Source organism: Pinus tabuliformis, chromosome 3_2 (genome assembly GCF_031772625.1).
Source record: "Pinus tabuliformis cultivar Carrire ecotype Pingquan chromosome 3_2, CPIR1, whole genome shotgun sequence".
Taxonomy (NCBI): Eukaryota; Viridiplantae; Streptophyta; class Pinopsida; order Pinales; family Pinaceae; genus Pinus; species Pinus tabuliformis.
In genome coordinates, this window is record NC_142302.1 from 87,556,983 (window position 1) to 87,575,309 (window position 18,327).

Here is an 18,327-nt window from a genome sequence, read left to right on the forward strand (position 1 = left end):
ACCCGACGCGATGCTGGTATAGCTAACGAAGCTCATAAAGGATGCATCAAGGTGCAATATGGAAAAAGTGTCAAACTTTTGGTATTCTCAGAAGGAGACCTTTTTATTTTGTATGACGATGAGTCTGATAAGTTAGGTTAAGGAAAGTTTAAACTCGTGTGGTTAGGTCCATACATTATCCAGTGAGACTTTACAAAAGTGGCCTACGAGTTAGTGGATTTTGATGGAATTCCCTAGGTGGAGCCAAGGAATGGGCTATACCTCAAAAAATAATAATCTTGATCTCAAGTGTAGTTTCACTGTGTACATACTATCTATATGTATGTTGAGTGTGTTTATAGTGTGTCTTTTCTAAGTTTCACATGGTCTGTTGATTTCCTTTTACTTTTGGTTTTGAAATGTCAGTATCTCTTGAAACTTTTATCAGTTATGTTGATGGTGAGAGTTGTAGTACTCAGAGCTTATCTTCTGCAACGTGGGCTACCTTTGCTCTGAATGGCGAGTTAGTAATTATGCAAGTGATTTGTATTGGTCAATCTACCAGCAAAATCGCTAAATATAACACAATGGTCGAGCTACTGGATTATGCTATTTCAGATGGTATCCGCCATTTAGTCGTTGGACTTGAATCATAACTCGTCGTACTATAACTTGCTAGTGTCTATTTAGTTAGAATTTCCACCATTTTATGCATGGTTTTAAGAGTTTTCCTTATAGAAAGACATTTCGATTTCATACAATATGAACACATTTCTAGAAATCTGAACACATTGACAGATGCACTAGCTAATCATGTTTTAGATAGACATTTGAAACAAATGTTATTAATTTTCAATTCGCATCACATCATATTGAAAATAGAATAGAAACCATATATATATATATATATAAAGTTTCGGTTTACAAAAATTTGTGCCTAAGACACAGATGGCATACAATGCCCATATAAAAAACAACATGCAAGATCTAAGTAGACAAATCAAAGGTTCTCATGAAAGAATGAGACTACACAAACCATCTTATGCAGTAGTCAACCGATATGACTAGGCACTCCTATAGTGTATGATTAAAGTTGTAGTGCAAGTTGGTTGACCGTATTTTTATTAATTCCGTGTGTCAACCCTTCCATGTGGTGCTCTACGTCTAATAGGACCTCTGCTACATCAGGATCTCATAGCATATCACATCCTACCACAACGACCCCTATTGGTTCTACCACCTCCTCCTATTATTGTTCCTCTTCATGATGGATATATGAAGCACCAATAGGTCAAACTGGTCCTACATCTGCATGAAACATCAATATTTTAATCTCTGAAACATCCAAAAACACAACAAAAATTGTAAAACTTTCAAAACATAAAAGGTCAAAATTTCTTATCGAAAGCACCCCATTCCTCACCCTCAGGAAGCACGAGCTCAAGGTCATCACTGAAATCCATGCATGTGTCAGGACGGTTTTTAGTCATAATAAAATGTTTGTGCAACCATCTGAAGAAGGCTGGTGAGAAGCTTATCACTGATAGCCCCGCATGTCATGACATATGGTCTATCCACCTCCTCATCTATGGCACCGTTAGATCGATAGGCTTGAGAGTAATCTATGATGAGCCCCAATATTGTAACAAGGGTGTTTCAACTCCTAGGGAAACCAACATTACCTTATCAACCAGGGCTTCATACAAACTTGGAGGTGACAATGTTATATGCACAATAGATGCAACAATCTACTCTTATCACTTCTCAACTGGGGTGATAGACCACTACGGTTTTTCAAACCATTCTTCTATTGACTAGAATGAGGTTGACTAGTGATAGTTAATGTAAAGTTATCTCTAATGCAGAAAGTAAATTCTTGCCTATGTTAAGAAAAATGAAAGTGCTATGAAATGACATGAAATTACCTAGATAAGAATTAACACGCATTACTTGTAGAAGAGGATTAATTTAAAGTTGCATTATATCATCTAGTTATCTGGACTAAGTAAGCACGGGAATGACCCTAACATTGCTAATACTGATATATGCATGCACTAGCTAAATTTCGCAAAAAAGAGCCTTTGGTTTTCAATTTAGAAATGTAAATTTTAAACTAACCAAGCTAATATTTTACAGGGGAGGAAGGTATGGGAAAACTTGTCAAAAATGGCATTGAGGGGTATGGAGGTCAAGTTGAAGGCCTATCCTAGGTTTTGATCATAATTTCTTCCCAACATAGTCTAAACCAGGCTACTATAGGGATTCTTATAGTTTCTATAGGATTTCTTGTAGTTATTATAGGACGTCTTAGTTTACTACAAGAAATTTAGTTTCAAGTTGTAGGAAGGTAGGGAAGGTGAAAGGAAGTATTGGGAAGGTGTATGATGGTCGAATAAGGTATCGGGATGTTGCACACTATGCAAAGATCAGCCCAAATCTTTAGGATGGTTGGATTTTCTCAAGGTGGCTATCCATGGTGGCTACAAACAAGAAATCTGAATTGGTGGCTGGTAGGGTTTCGAGAGAGGTGGAGAAGAATTAGATGATGTTGGTGGAATGATTTCTCCCTGCAGATCAACAACTCATGCAACAACACATATTCATTTCTTCATTGATGCGCAACCTCATGTAAATGTGAAAAACATGGGTTGAATTTGAGAAATTGATTTATTGATGGCTAGTGGATAAAATCTATGCAATCGAATGCTTTCTAATCTAAAACAAACATAGGAAACCAAATTGACAATTTCATGTGCTTCTAATTAATCATTTATAACGATATACTCAACAAGAAATCCTAAGCTATTTAATAATCAAAGATAAATATGTTTTTTAGGTTGTGATAGTGGGGCCCTCAAACTATGATCCCATGAGGGAGACAAGGATGATGCCACTATCAGAAGGTTTTCTAAATTATTTTATTTCACTACTATAACATTGATCTACTTCTCCAACTAATGGAAGAAAAACTAACCAATCACTCAAAGACATAAATTAAACAAAACAAAAATAACTTTAGTAGCTAATCTATGATAAGGATACATGTACAAAGAGAAGAGGAACCTCTACTGCTAGGGTTGGGCCCTAACCCAATAGCTTCATCCCTGTAAGTTAAATCAGTGCTGGATCAAGGAAACCGTATTCATTATCCCCAAAATGTCAAAAGTAACATGAAAATAATTGTCCCAATATCTTGAGCTCGAAATTGCCTGTTGGCTACAATAAAAATTCCAATCCTAATGAGGCCCTAGGCCTTCTTATTTATACAACTAAAGATACCAACAAGTTTGTTAAAATTAGGAATGCCTGGTTCCCAAACTCAAGATTCACTTGAATTTCACTGTCACTCGCTTGGCTGCTAATGAACTCGGGGGGCTTGGATTCTTGTAACTCCGCACTGATGAGATCTGGTGGAGGAATGTGTTGAGTTATTAAGGAGTTTAGGAGGAGACAATCTCTTCAAATCCCTCTTGCTTGTCTACTTTGATTTCATGCACTTAAATTAGCCCAAACCTACTCCAAATCTTACAATTAATGCACATTAGGCCAAATGACATAACATCTCACCTTTAACCTTCTCACTAAGAAAAATATAATGAAATATGTAAAGAAATGTGAGAAAATTTATTTTTAATATGCTGGAGAGTGGCATTAAGGCCCGTATAATTTTCCTATTGATAAGCCTCATCATCACCCCCTACTGAAAGTGTTGCTCATCCTTTGAGCAACTTATTCTCTGTACATATATTTCATAGCTCTTGTGGCCTCTCTGACATCTCAGGCCACTGTTGATGGAGTTTCCTGTTATGATAATACCCAACATGTTTTCCTTTTTCCTGCCACTGCTTTCTTTCCTGTTCCTCCTTTCTACCTTTTAGCATACCAAATAGCAAGGGTGGACTGACTTCAAAAAAATCCAATTGGTTTTGACTCTTTGCAATGCATTCCTATACAACAGAGTCCTTTTTGGTGCATCTCTCGTCATTTCAGGGGAATGATACTCCTTGATACTTAGGCTGTATGGTAGGGTTCCCCATCTCCTTTGGAATTTTTAATAGATTCCGTTCCCTAGCAATCTCAAGGTGTTCTCAAAATGTGTGATTCCTTGCTCTTGTCTAGCTAGGCATCTTGGTGCAAGCTATGTGTCACAAATCCATTTGGGCACATCACTCCCATCATCCAGATCGGTGTTTTAGGGCTCATAAAACCCTAATTTTAGTTGCTACATGCCCTAAACAAGTTAGCCTTTTCAACGCCTCCTTCCCAGACAGTTTCATGGCCTCAAGACATCCTAAAATGACCTCTACAGGGACCAACACAGGTAGGCCCATGCAAGGGTACGATGTAGAGAAGTTAAGTCCATGCGAAGGTGCTCTTCACAGCACTTAGGCCCTCTTTGACCTTCGTTGGGAGAGTTTGAGTGAAATTCACATAGTGTTTGGGGAATATTATTATCTTCTAGAGATTTCTAGAAGATTCCCACACTTATCATCTCCTATGAGCTCGCAAATGGATGAGGAATGAGTTAAGATGCATCCTATCCTCTCATCCCTTCCTCCATGGAACTAATTCTAAGTATGGAAGGCCATTCAATACCCTCATTGATGAAAAGATCTCCTCCATATTCCTATAAATTGAGCACTCATCTAATTGATCAAGGGCTGGACTTTGATGAATTGTAAGGAGATAATGTTAGTTTGAGAATTGACACTATTGTAAGTGTCTTTTTGCTATTGGATTGTCATTATTATGATGTGATGTGGATGGAACCAAACCTGGAGGAGTGAATTCGAATCAGGCTTCATGGTTGTAATTCTTCCTTCTATTCATTAAAGTATTTGCACATTTTTCCATATGTTTATATTGACATGTGATGCTTATATGTGTGAATGTATCTGATTCCATTTACTTGTAATCAATAGATATTTTTCTTTGATTGTTTCTTTATCTTCTATTGATTTTTACAGGTACTTCTCAAGTGTGTTAAGTACGGAAAGGAGCGACAGGATCGATACAAAGGAAACAAGAGGAAAGCAAAAGTACAAGTACATCCTCTCAGTCTCTTTGTCTTATCTATTGTTTGTAGAAAAAGGTTAAAGTGCTTTAAACTATTGTTCTAGATATAGCTACTTATCTAGGGAATAAGTATTTATCCATAGATACCAAATTCTTCATAACAAATTGGAAACCATACTGGGGAAAAAACCTCATTCCGAGTAGCTTATCACATCCTGGGACACTCTAGCAGCCCTTACTTCCTTTCATTGATTGTATTTCAACCTTGTTGAAGTGAATTTTGGTCAAAAACGGTGTTTAGGAGCCACTTGAAATGGCTTACTGTCACCAGCGTAGGCTTGTGAGGGACACAATGCATTGCAGAGCACCCTTAGCTTAGGGACAGTGCTATAAAGTGCATTGTCTCCCATTCAGGGCTGTGTTGATCCTCCTTGGGTTAGTTTTCCATCTTTGGATAGGGTTTTTCACCAAATTTATTCTATTTGATTGCTTGCTGAATGATCAATGAGTGTTATGTCTTTGAAATCAAGAGTGTATCTCCTATGTTAGCCCTACTTTGACTTGATTGATTAACGTTTCTTAAATGATTTCTTTGTCATTATCGATTCATCGTCAAAGTTAGATTATAGTCAATTAATCGTTTTTTGAAAGAAAGTGTCATAAAAGTCTTCTTTTCCTTCGAAACAGAACTGTCGTAAAGTATTCGTTCTTGTAAAAAGATTGATTGATTGTATGTGCATTAGTTTCCTTCTTATTCATCATAGCATTAATGGAATCGAAAGAAAAACTTGTATCATGCATTGAAAAAGTTTGAGTGTGCTCATAGGAATAGTTTAGGGAAATTGCATTACATTGTGCTCTTTGCTCTTTGATTGAAAGAAATCTGATTTCTCTATCCCTACTAGCTAAGATTTTCATTGTTAAACTGAATGGAAAGAATATTTATTATATTAGTTGCATTCTAGGAATTCAAAATACATCACTTGGTTACCCTTGAAAGGAAAATTCCTAAGCAAGATCAACTTAAAATTAACATCAACTTACGTAATGGAGCATTGTCATCTAACACAAAACATTTAGAGGTTTTAGGCTAGAGACGTGTTCCAGAGTCATAAAACATAGCATTTGTCGATAACTTGCCTGCAATACTTCCTGAGCATGATATCTCATTCCACATACATGAGTATATCATAGCTCATCCACATACCTTTGGGTATATAGGGTGGTGTTACAGTACATAAAGTATATGGGAATGTTGTCACTATGCGGTTTTTCATTAGACAATGCTAATACGGATTGGGCCTCCATGTAATTTTAGGTATATATGAGAGGAAAAAACTAGGTTTCTATCCATCCTTAGGTAACCTAGTCAACCACCTTGTACACTGTGATACATCAAACACAACATTCGGGGAGACTGCCTGCCCGTACTTCTTGGTTCGCCAGAAGGTATTCTGCAATTCACAGTTGCTTGGTAAACCTTTTACCTAGTTTACACTTTATCTTTATTTCTTTTTTGTAATCAAATCAATTAGAAATCATGGAAGAAAATCAACCCTTACTCCGTTGTTCACGGAGAGCAGCGAGTAAACCCCCTTTACCGCCCGAAAATACACCTATTTGGTCAAAGCAGTCTCACTTCACTGCATCTAGTACTTCACAAGCATCAGGTTCTTCATCTGAATTACCAGAAATAGATATATCGGTAAGTATTGTGACCCCAGTACTATTACTGGTACATCTATTACTAAAGTTGAATCTCCATAATTGCCTGAGGAAACTAGAACTGAATCTAGTGAAATGGTAACCCAAGTTTTTCAACAACAAGTTGATTCTCAGTCCAAAGTTGTTCAACAAGAAATTACCTCTGAACCTGAATCTATTCAACCAAAACCGGATCCTAAACCATTCACTGTTCAATTAGAAGTTACTTATGTACCACGAGTTATTCATGAAGCCTAACCTGAACTTGTTCTTTTACAAGAAAATTTGTATGTTGAGGTGGAACAATCAAAATTCATTACCTTACTGAAAGAAGATCGACCGGTAGATCCTCAGACATCCGTAATTTTCGATACCTCCTCTTTACCTCATGAACAACTAGAAATATATTATGGATCAGATAATGAAATTTTTCCACCTAATTTGATTTTAATAGAAGAGGAACCTAAGGTAGAATCACCCAGAACTCCATTCCGTTTTGGAACAGGACTTTATCAATATCCTCATACTACTCATTTCACTGATCCTTTTGATGTTTATTACTTTCATACACCTCTTGATTCATTAGGACACTTATTTGGACATTTGACTATGGCAGAGTCAACATTCCAGAATGTACCATCTATTACGTCTACGACATAATCTTTTGTCACAACCTCTTCAATGTTTACTACGACACCTGAGTCACACTTGTATGGTGTTCCGTCCATCCCATCGGGTGACCAATATTTATCAGGAACCCACTCAGGTGTTGCTTCTAGCCCTTGGTATTCACCAATGTCCTCTACTAGAATTTTATTTGGTTCCTCATTTACAGGTATCGAACAGCTGGACCCATCAAGTTCACATCAAGCTGGTTCATCTGGTTACCATCCTATGTATTCGCTTAACACTGAACTACCCCCATATGAAGAACAATATGCATATTCTCCTTATCCTCCATATTTTGGGGGGAAACCATATGTCAATAGGCTGTCGTCTTTAGGTCAGCCTCGAATGATTGTCTGTCAGTGGCAACCAACCATGCCCATTCAACCTAGTCTTGTGTATCCATCACAACCTATGCAATCTATCTCATCCATACCTGTAACACCTATTGTTACAACTGTGTTACAGTCACAAGCCCAAATTGTTGTATTGGAAGCTGGCCCTTCAACCTCAGACCCCCAAGTTTTAGGTATACATATCTAGCCTTCTTAGGTAGTTTTACAACAACCACTTGTGTCTTGAGTCCAATGACTTCAGGCTAGTTTACCATTTACTGGAATGACAAAGACTTACACTGCTTTAGTGTATTCACAACCTGGTCAACCTTACATTGGTGGGCAACAACAACTGTTAAATCATTGTTTTGAGGCTTCTGCGATCAATGCTTTGTGTTTTGTTTTCTTCTGGAGTTCTTGCATTCATGATTGTTTGTATCGATGTTTCGAGCCATCCACCATGGCTCCTCATCAGGATAGATTAGTAATTGTGTAGGACAAATCTCCTTGGGCTTGAATAAATAGGGTTAAGAGATGCACAGGGAATGGAAGCCGACCTTGCCAGACTTGTTTTGTAAATTTTTGGTTTTGATTTAATTATATTATATTTAATAAAATAAAATAATTTAAATTGAGTTTGAAATATTTAATTATGTAATTGAATTGTTTAATTATTAATTATTAATTTTATGTTCATATCAGTAATAATTTAATTGTTTAATTTGGTATTCTTTGTTTTTTAGTTAAAATGTAAATTAATATTTTAATATTTAATTATATCTATATATATATATATATATATATATATATATATATATATAAATAAATGAGAATTTATGTATGTAATGGGTTTTTAATTTATTCTTATTCCTTTTTATTTTTATTTTTATTTGTTTTTATTTATTATTTATTTATGAATAATTATATTATGTTTGTTATTACTTTATTTTATACTTAAATTTATTTTAGTTTTGTTCTTGTTGTTTAAATTTATTTTCGTTTTGTTCTTGTTGTTTAGAGCTATATAGAAATTTTTAATTTATCTCATCATCTAGAGGTTGTAATAAATTAAAAATTTATATATATCTCTAAACAACAAGAACAAAACGAAAATAAATTTAAACAACAAGAACAAAACTAAAATAAATTTAATTATAAAATAAAGTAATAACAAACATAATATAATTATTCATAAATAAATAATAAATAAAAACAAAAATAAATAAAAATAAAAAGAAACAAGAATAAATTAAAAACCCATTACATAAATTCTCATTAATATATATAGATAAATATTAGTTTACATTTTAACTAAAAACAAAGAATACCAAATTAAACAATTAAATTATTACTGATATGATCAAAAAATTAAAAATTAATAATTAAACAATTCAATTACATAATTAAATATTTCAAACTCAATTTAAATTATTTTATTTTATTTTATTAATAGTATATAATTAAATCAAAACCCAAAAATTACAAAACAAGTCTGGCAAGGTCGGCTTCCATTCCTTGTGCATCTCTTAACCCTATTTATTCAAGCCCAAGGAGATTTGTCCTACACAATTACTTATCTATCCTGATGATGAGTCACAATGGATGGCTCGAAACTGTTAAATCAACAACCGTTGTACCAACAACAACAACAGTTGCTTCAACAACCTGGGTAGCCCCAACATCGACAGCAGCAATTCCAGCAATACCAACCTCAACATGGACTTGGACAACACGCTCATGTTGGGTTTGGTTAGCAACAAGTTTATCCAGGCCCTAGTCAACAAACCTAAGCTGGGTTTGGACAACAACAAATTTACCCTGGTGCACAACAACAATAGCCTTAGGCCGGGTTTTCTCAACAAACTTACCCATATGAAGGTTACCAGTAGCAAATGCCTTATGCTGGTATGCAAAGGCCCATTGCCCAGGAAATTCCATCTTACCCTAGATATGCTCAACCTCACCTGAATAGAAGGTTTCCTTTCATTGCGACACTTTAGTTACCAGATATCAATTGGCTTACCAATGACCCAATTCTTTATGCACCTTGGTGGCCGGCGATTCCTCATAAGTTACCTTCCGATATTCCGAAATTCAATAGAAATCTTGGAGAAGACCCGTCCAACCATTTCATGACTTTCCGTTTATGGTGTTCATCAAACTCCTTGAATGATGATATTGTTAGACTTTGTCTTTTCTAGAGAACGCTTACTTGTCCAGCTGCGAAATGGTACATCAAGTTACCATGAGCTTCTTTCGATAACTTCACTGCTTTAGCTACCACATTTTTAACCCACTTTCAGTTACCCATACTATATGAGACTAGAAAGGAACTATTAACCAATTTTAAACAAACTACTGCTACTCATATATCTGATCATATTCATGAGTGGCATCGTCATCATTGCATGGTTAAAACTTATGTTCTTGATCAGCTTCTGGCTAAGTGGTTTATAAAATCCTTGCTGCCATCTGTCACTAAGGATGTGGAGAAAGGTGGAGTTGTCATAGAAGAGTAGGTAATTGCTCGTGCCCAATATTTGGACTTTATTTATACACAGTCTGGCACACTCTATGACAAGATCCCAAGTGCACCCCGACCAACTTTCATTGTTCCTACTCCACCATCGAGTAAAGAATCTCATGCCGGCGATGGTGTGATTGGTTCTTCGAGCACACAAACAGTAGGTAGACCATCTAGTCAAACACTTTCCATTACCTATCAAAATAAAAATGCACCTGATAACACTCTTACTTCTGAAATAAATGTCGTGCCATCTAACAAGGGAAAGAATGAAAAGAAACTAGTAGGTAAGAAAAAGGGGAAAAACAAGAAGAAACAAAATAACTCCCCTCAAGAGAAATGATCTGATTCATCTTCTTCGGCTAGGAAACCTCTTTACCCATGTTTGATCTATAATGATGAGCATTTTGCACTAGATTGTTCACATTGTTCCAAAGTCTCAAGGCTTCTAAAGACTTCTAATACATCTGCAGTATTGACTGATCCTTTTCCAAAACCAGAGACAAATATGTTTGCTACAAACCAAGCTTCCACTTCCCAAGTGCTTATGCTATCCACCTCTAAGCATAAAGATGATGTTTTGGTGTCAACACAAAGTAAAGATTATGCAAATCAATCATCGTCATTCAATAACTAGGCTGATCAACCTAACCCTTCGACTACAACTTCGAATGATCCTATTCCACCACCTATTGCACCAGAGTTAACGATAAAACTGCCTAAGGGAGTTTTACACAAATTGACATTTAACACTAGAGCTCGAGTTGCACAAAATTACAATATAATAGAATATTTGGCTTAGTCACCTTCTGCCATGTCTACACTCGAGGTACTTCAGAATTGTCCCACCCAAAAGTAGGCTTTGTCTCAGCAATTGGTGGAATCAATCCAACTCATTCCAATCTTGTGGTTTTCAACCATGCAGGTTATACACCAGATTTACCAACACAATTAGCATTTCTGATTCAAGTAAATGCTCTCAATAAACTTGTTCATCGAAGTATTATTGACGAGGTGGCATCTACTTGTATCATGTCAATGAGTTGCTAGAAAACACTCGGCTCACACCTTTTTCACGTTCACCAACAACGTTAAAATCTTTTGATGGTCACACATATACACCTTGTGGATTGTTGAGTAATCTGCAAATTGAACTAGGGGGGAAAACAGTAACTGTTGAAGTTGAAGTAGTTGACAGACCCCTTGACTACAACATTTTTCTAGGAAGACCATGGGTTTATGCCATCCCTGCTATGGTTTCAACATACTTTCATATGATTGCATTTCCTCATAAAGGTGGAATCACAGTTATTGACCAACTTGCATTCTTGGCCTCTAGTTCACAAGTTACTGGAAGCATTCCGTTGGTACATGGACCCCCGCTATCTCTCCAAAACATTGGTGTACTTCTCTTTAAATATTCTTCCCTAATGGGTACTTTTTCACTACCACTGTCAGTGTTAGTATCTGTATACTTCCATTAGGGCTGAAAATTCGCTCTTTGGATTTTTAGTTTAGGGGTCCCATACTAAAATTTTGCATCATTCCGTTAGGTCATGTCAAACTCATCCACTAATGGTTGTCCTCTCTTCAGAAAATCTAAATTTTTCCGTCATAGAGTATACATGTTGATCCTTCTTCAGGTTGTCTTCAGTTATGGTTTCATGGTCAATCTGTAATCATCATTTTATTAGGTCATAGGGCATGATTTCATCAGGTCTTAGGGTTTCATCACGAAGGTCAAGAGCCCAATTTTAAAGTGTAAATAAAATTCATCAAAGGTATGAGGATGATTAATAGATCAAGCATGATGGCTTGTAGGTCATGGTTACTGAATTATTATCTTTTAACCTAATGTAATTTTCACCTCAAAAGACATGTTTTTGAGGTGAAAACATAGTATTTTAAGTTTATTTTTATTTCATATGTAATTTTAAGTCAATATATGTAATAATTGATCTCAACTGCACTAGAGCATCTCTCGTTGCTACAAGACAAAGAAACACTACAAAAAATTAGGTCAAGTTGAGCATTTATCCACCTGCAAAAAGACAAAGAAGAAAAAGGCATTAAAACAGAGTTTTGAAGAAGGACAAGAAACATTACAAAAGTGGGGGTTTCAAGTGAAAAATCAAAATATACTCCTATTTAATCCCTCACATTTCATTTTCAAATTCTTTATATTCATTTTCCAGGCAAGGAGTCAAAAGGTGAGAAAAAAGGGCAAGCTTGAGCGAGTTTTGAGTGAAGGAAGCTTGGCGCTGCGCTTCTGGTAGAGTGGCGTTCTACTTCTAGGGAAGTTGAGCCCAACGTTGTGCTTCTGGTAGAGTCACTTTGTGCTTCTAAGTAAGGCAGGTTGGCGCTGCACTTCTAGAGACTGGCGTTGCGCTTTGAGCCCGGCGTTGTGCTTTTGGCAGAATTTCACAGTGTAAATTAACACAGGGACTGCACTTCCAGGGTGGCGCTGCGTTTTTGACAAGTGGCATTGTGCTTTTGGCAGGAGAGCTTAAAAGCCCTCAAACCCTCAAGGAAACTCAAAATTGCTCTCTCCTTCCATCATTACAGGTAAGTGGCCATCCCTCACTTTAGTTGTGGGTTGGAAATCAAATCTATAAACATCATTTTCTATGTTTAATATGAAACACTAAAATCTCCCTAATAATGCCTAAAACCCTAAATCCTCATTGTTCATCCTGGTACCTATCCCGATAGCTCTAAATTCCCCTATCACTATTCCTCTATCACCTTATCCCTTTTTCCCTTTACCTCTATTACATATCATTCTCATTCCCTTTGTTCGTCTTCCCCAAGAGAAAATTCTCAAGCAAACAAGCCCTTTCTATCATTTCCTACTTCTCCATTCATTTCCTAGTCACAAGCTCATCTCACATCCCCTCATTCCTAAAAACACTTTCACTCATTCCCTTCATACACCTCAACCTTGCAAACATGGATGAAGAAGACTGAGACTATGAGGAGGGGAACAGAGGCAGTGACACTTCAGCAGATAGAGCCAACCAAAGAATAAAACCACACAAGAGAGGCAATATTATCAGAGAAGAGCCATCAAACCTTAGGGAATTATAGGCCTCTGAGTTGGTTGTCACATGTTTCAGATACCTTGGCTGCTATGAATTCTGTGAACAGGTACAGAGAGTTCAATTCCACCCGGAGCTCACTAGACCTTTTGCAGCCCATCTTCAGGACAATAGGGTGACTCTTGCTAGGGTGACATTCACCCTCTCACCTTCCATCATTTCAGATGCCACCAGGATTCCTAATGTAGGGGAGAAGTGGTTCAAGGGGCAGGACCTGGATGAGCACTACTATGAGCCTTATATCAAACTCGACTATAGAAATGAGGTGAAGAGACTATTTCCTTTTATATTTCTTGAGTACAAGTATGTCCCCATGATGAAAATCATCATGAAGTATTTCACTTGTGAGGGTAGATTCTCCAAGTTGTACACTTATCACATCAGGCTCGTTATGCATTTTACCAGGGTGAGGATGTTAAACCTCCCTTACTACTTGTTCAGGAATATTGAGAAGATGGCTTATATTGTCCAAAGGAAGTCATACCCTTAGTAGATGAGCGGCCTTTATCATTACTCCCTGAACAAGATCATTGTGCTTCATCATCTCAGTCTCCTCAACATCACTTGGGAGACCTTTATTTCTCATGACATTTTCAGGGATCCTCAAATTCCTCCACCAATGTCTCAAGAAGGAGGAGTACCTTCTAGCAAAGTGAAAATAGATGAGGAGGCCAAGGAGACAAGAACTATTGTGGTGCCTATATACATGACATATCATAGGGGCACAACGAGATTATTTGCAGCTGATAGGAAATTGTTTTCTCCACGGGATGTGGAAGGGACCTTTCCTTCTTCATCAACCCATAGGCAAATGTTAGCTCCATAGGATGTAGAAGGGGCTTCACCTTCTTCATCGACATAATAGGTACAGGTGCAGTAGTTGCACAAAGGGAAGGAAAAGATGTTGGATGATGATGAGGAGGAAGGGGGCTTTGACTTGACAGAGCATGATGAGCCAGAACATCATCACTCTCATCATGGCATGGAAATCATTGACTTAGAGGCCCAGGATAAAGAAACAGTAAAGGACATAATCATACGGGAAATGGAGGCTCAAGTATAGGCTCTGATGGAAAATTTAGAGAGGGCCAAGTATGTCATAACATACTTGCAGTAAGAAAACAAGCAGTTGAGTGACAAACAAGTCCTCATGGAGATGAAAATGCTCAAGGTAAAACGACAAAGTTGCAAAGAGTCACAAGTCACTTTGACTCCTATTGAGAAGGAGATTGAAGATGATAGGGAGACTTGGATTGAGAGAGTCAACCTGCACCTTGAGAAGCTGCTGCAAAATTCCAACAGATACAATGAGATGCTTAGACACATGGCCTATCATTACAGGACCCGAAACAAGATCTGCAATACGAGGGTCGGGAAGATGAAAGCTAGGTTAAGGCAGGCCTTGAAAGGCAAAAAGGAGGAGGATAGAAATAGGATGTTGGATGAATATTCCTTGGCTCATTAGAGAACTTGATGATGGTTCTTCTCACCAATTTTTGGCAAATTTGGAGCAAATTTTGTCATTTGAAAATTTTGGAATTTAATACAGAGAAAAATTGCATAGAAGAAGAACGCGACCACCGCTGCGCTTTTCCTAGCGGAACCTAACGAAGAAATGGTTTGAATTTTTGGATTTATAGCAATGAGGACATGCACCCTAACAAGTTTCAAAGTTTTTTGGGTAGAACTGGTCCACCAAAGGGTCAAAAAACACCCTAAAAATGACCTTTTCTACCACTTTTTTGACACACAGAAGCAGTCTTGGGAGAATAAATTTTTTAGGTGTCAAATTAACTTCAAATACATAAATTATAGGTGTTTTAGAAACTAGACTTCAATACCTTTCGAATGAGCTATCATGGGCTCAATTTGGATGCCAGGAAGGCCTCCAAAAGGGACCTAAAAGTGGCACTATGCTTCTGGCCAGTGGCGCTACGCGTTTGGCAGTTTTGCTTAGGGTTGCTATTTTTCTAGTTTTTTTACTGTAATCATGGATTCTCTCTCATTGTGGATGACTTACCATTGTAAATAATGACTTGGAATGTAATTATGATAGATAAATAGTAATAGAGGGTAGATTCATTGCTTTAGGAGTTAGTTTGAGCTCAAACGAATCAATTTTTCACTTTTAGAGGCAAGTTGTTGAGATGCCTGTATTCCTATTTCTTGTTCAGTATCAGTTATATTAGCTCCTCCTATTAGTGACTCGACCCTTGAGGATGTGAGGAGGTTGAACACATGTCTATATCTTCTTCTTCGTTCTCTTGGTAGACGGTTGGACTCAGTTGAATGCTCAAACCTTAATTGTACACCTTTGTAAGTAGTTTGGTAGGAGATTAATAAGAATTGCAACTATTTTTATGGGATCCCCGTGGTATGGAGTTTTAGTACAATTTATTATTCTATGATTATAGTTTTACATGTTTTATGTATGACATTAATCATTTCATTGCTTCTAGTTGAATGTTTTCAAGTTTGATAGGCAGCATTCATTGCATCAGTGCTCTGCCTTGGGAAACCATTCACGATTTCATGTTTTCTACAGTCTAGGAAGGATCCATGATTGTCACATGCCCTTCTTAGCTTCTCACCAGTCTAAAACATCTCAGCCCATCAAGCCCCAGAGTGTTAAAGCCTATGCCTACCTTGCCCCGTTGAACACCCTACAATTCTAACCTAGTTTCTCATACCTAAGCTGCTCATCTCCTCGTGATTTAGAAAAACCCTTCCAAAATCAAATTCAAACTTTCGTGCTACTATACCTAGCCTAATATCCTTAACCTGATCTAGTCGTCTTGACTAAGATCCTTACGGAGAGATCCCTTTGTCGACCTAGTAGGGCTAGCTACTTGGCTAATCATGGTTAGTGGTTACCCTGGCATTGCCTTCCTTCAGCTTGAGGTTCAATCCAGGTGATAACAGCCACCATCATCAAATTTGGTGGAAGCAGAAAAAGTGGAGACTTGCAACATGATATCTTCCACTTCATCTGACTTAAGGAAGATTACCAATAGTTATGAAGTTGAGAGTAATCCTGAAATCATCCCACTAAGGCCTATTGAGGTAGCATAGAAATCAATCTTTCTAGCTTGCACGGTGAACCCAAATCCATTTTCGTCAATCTTATGGGTAGATCATTCATTAGAATTTGGTACTTCTTCCAATCCTTTTTCACGTATATCTTCTACTGCTGAAGGAATTGTCCAATCAATGATGATGGAAAGAGAACTGTAGGAAGATTATCATTATTGTTCCCATATTCCAGATCACATCAAAGAAAATTAAAATGAACTTAATCACCCTTCAGTTGTCGATTTCCTTTCGAATTCTGTTTTGATAGATACAATATATTCCCAGGGAAACCTGTCAAAAATTGAAGAGACAATTTCTATCAATATTTTGACCAAACCGAACGTTGTAGAAAACATTCATGTTGGAAAATATTGTTCTCCATCGGAACTTGATATTTACTGTGCTCTCTTTCATGAATCTCAAGATGTATTTGCATGGTCATACGAGGAGATGCCAGGTATATACTCTAGTATAGTTGAACATGGAATCAAAATGTATCTTGATGTCAAACCAGTAGAATATCACCTTTGACCTATTCATCGAATGAAGGTTGTTGCCATTAAGGAAAAAGTTGAACAACTTTTGCATGTTGGTTTCATTTACCCTGTTCCCCTTATTGACTAGGTTTCCAATATTGTTCCTATCATGAAGAAATAAGGGACAATAAATTGTGCGAAGATTATAGGGATGTAAATCAGGCTTTCCAAAAGACAATTATCCCACTCCCTTTATCGACCAGATTATTGATGGATGTCCTGGATGTGAAATATTCTTGTTTTTGGATGGATTTTCCGGCTACAATCAAATCAATATCCAACCAAAGGACGAATCTAAAACTGATTTTATTTGTCCATGGGGCACATTCACATATCAGAAACTCCCATTTGGTTTGAAGAACACAGGGGAAACATTTCAAAGGGAAATGAATTATGCCTTCCATGACATCAAACATATTGCTAAACCTTACCTTGACGATTTACCTGCTCATTCATGAAAGTAACTCATCACCCGTAGCATTTGAGAGCTATATTTTTACGGTGCTGACACTAAAAAATATCACTCAGTCCACACAAATGTGTGTTTTGTGTTGGTTCTAGTCATTTTCTTGGTTTCTTAGTGTCTAAGGAGGGAATTCGAATCGATCTACTTAAGGTTTAGGCAATCCTTGATTTGCCTCCACCTTCAAATCTACTACAGGTACAGAGACTCCAAGGGAAGGCTAACTTTTTGAGGAGGTTCATTCCCAATTATGTTGAATTGGCTAAAGCATTTACTCATTTATTGAAAAAGGGGATACGATTCCAATGGGATCAGGTTGCACAAGCTTCCTTTGATGTTCTTAAAGATACCTTGATTAGAGCCTCATTAATTTATTCCTCGAATTCTCAAAACGACTATTTCCTATATCTTGCCACTGTAGACACAACCATTGGAATGGTTTATTCCAAGAGGAAGATGGGGTTGAATATCTGATATATTATTTGAGCCGCAATCTCAATGATACATAAACTAAGTACTCTTATGTCGAGAAACTAGCTTTGGAAGCTATTCAACATGTACAGAGATTTTGCCACTATATCCTGCTCTGGAAGACCACTATCATTTTGGATTGCAACCCTATGATATATATTTTGTCACGTCAATTGCTGGGGGGAAAATACTCAAAATGTATAGTCATTTTGCAGGAGCTTGATTTGGAATTCATCAAATCCAAAACAAATAAATCTCTAGTTTTCGTCGAGCTACTTTGCGACCTTCCCTCGACTCCTATTGATTCAACATTAGAACCATCAATTCTCGATGAGTCTTTGTTCCTGATTTTGTCATTTGATGCGTGATATGGGTATATACTGATTTATGTTTGGACCCAAACTTTTCGGCCAGATACCTCTTTCTTGCAACAGTGACGTATCTAATACCAAGCCAAATATTA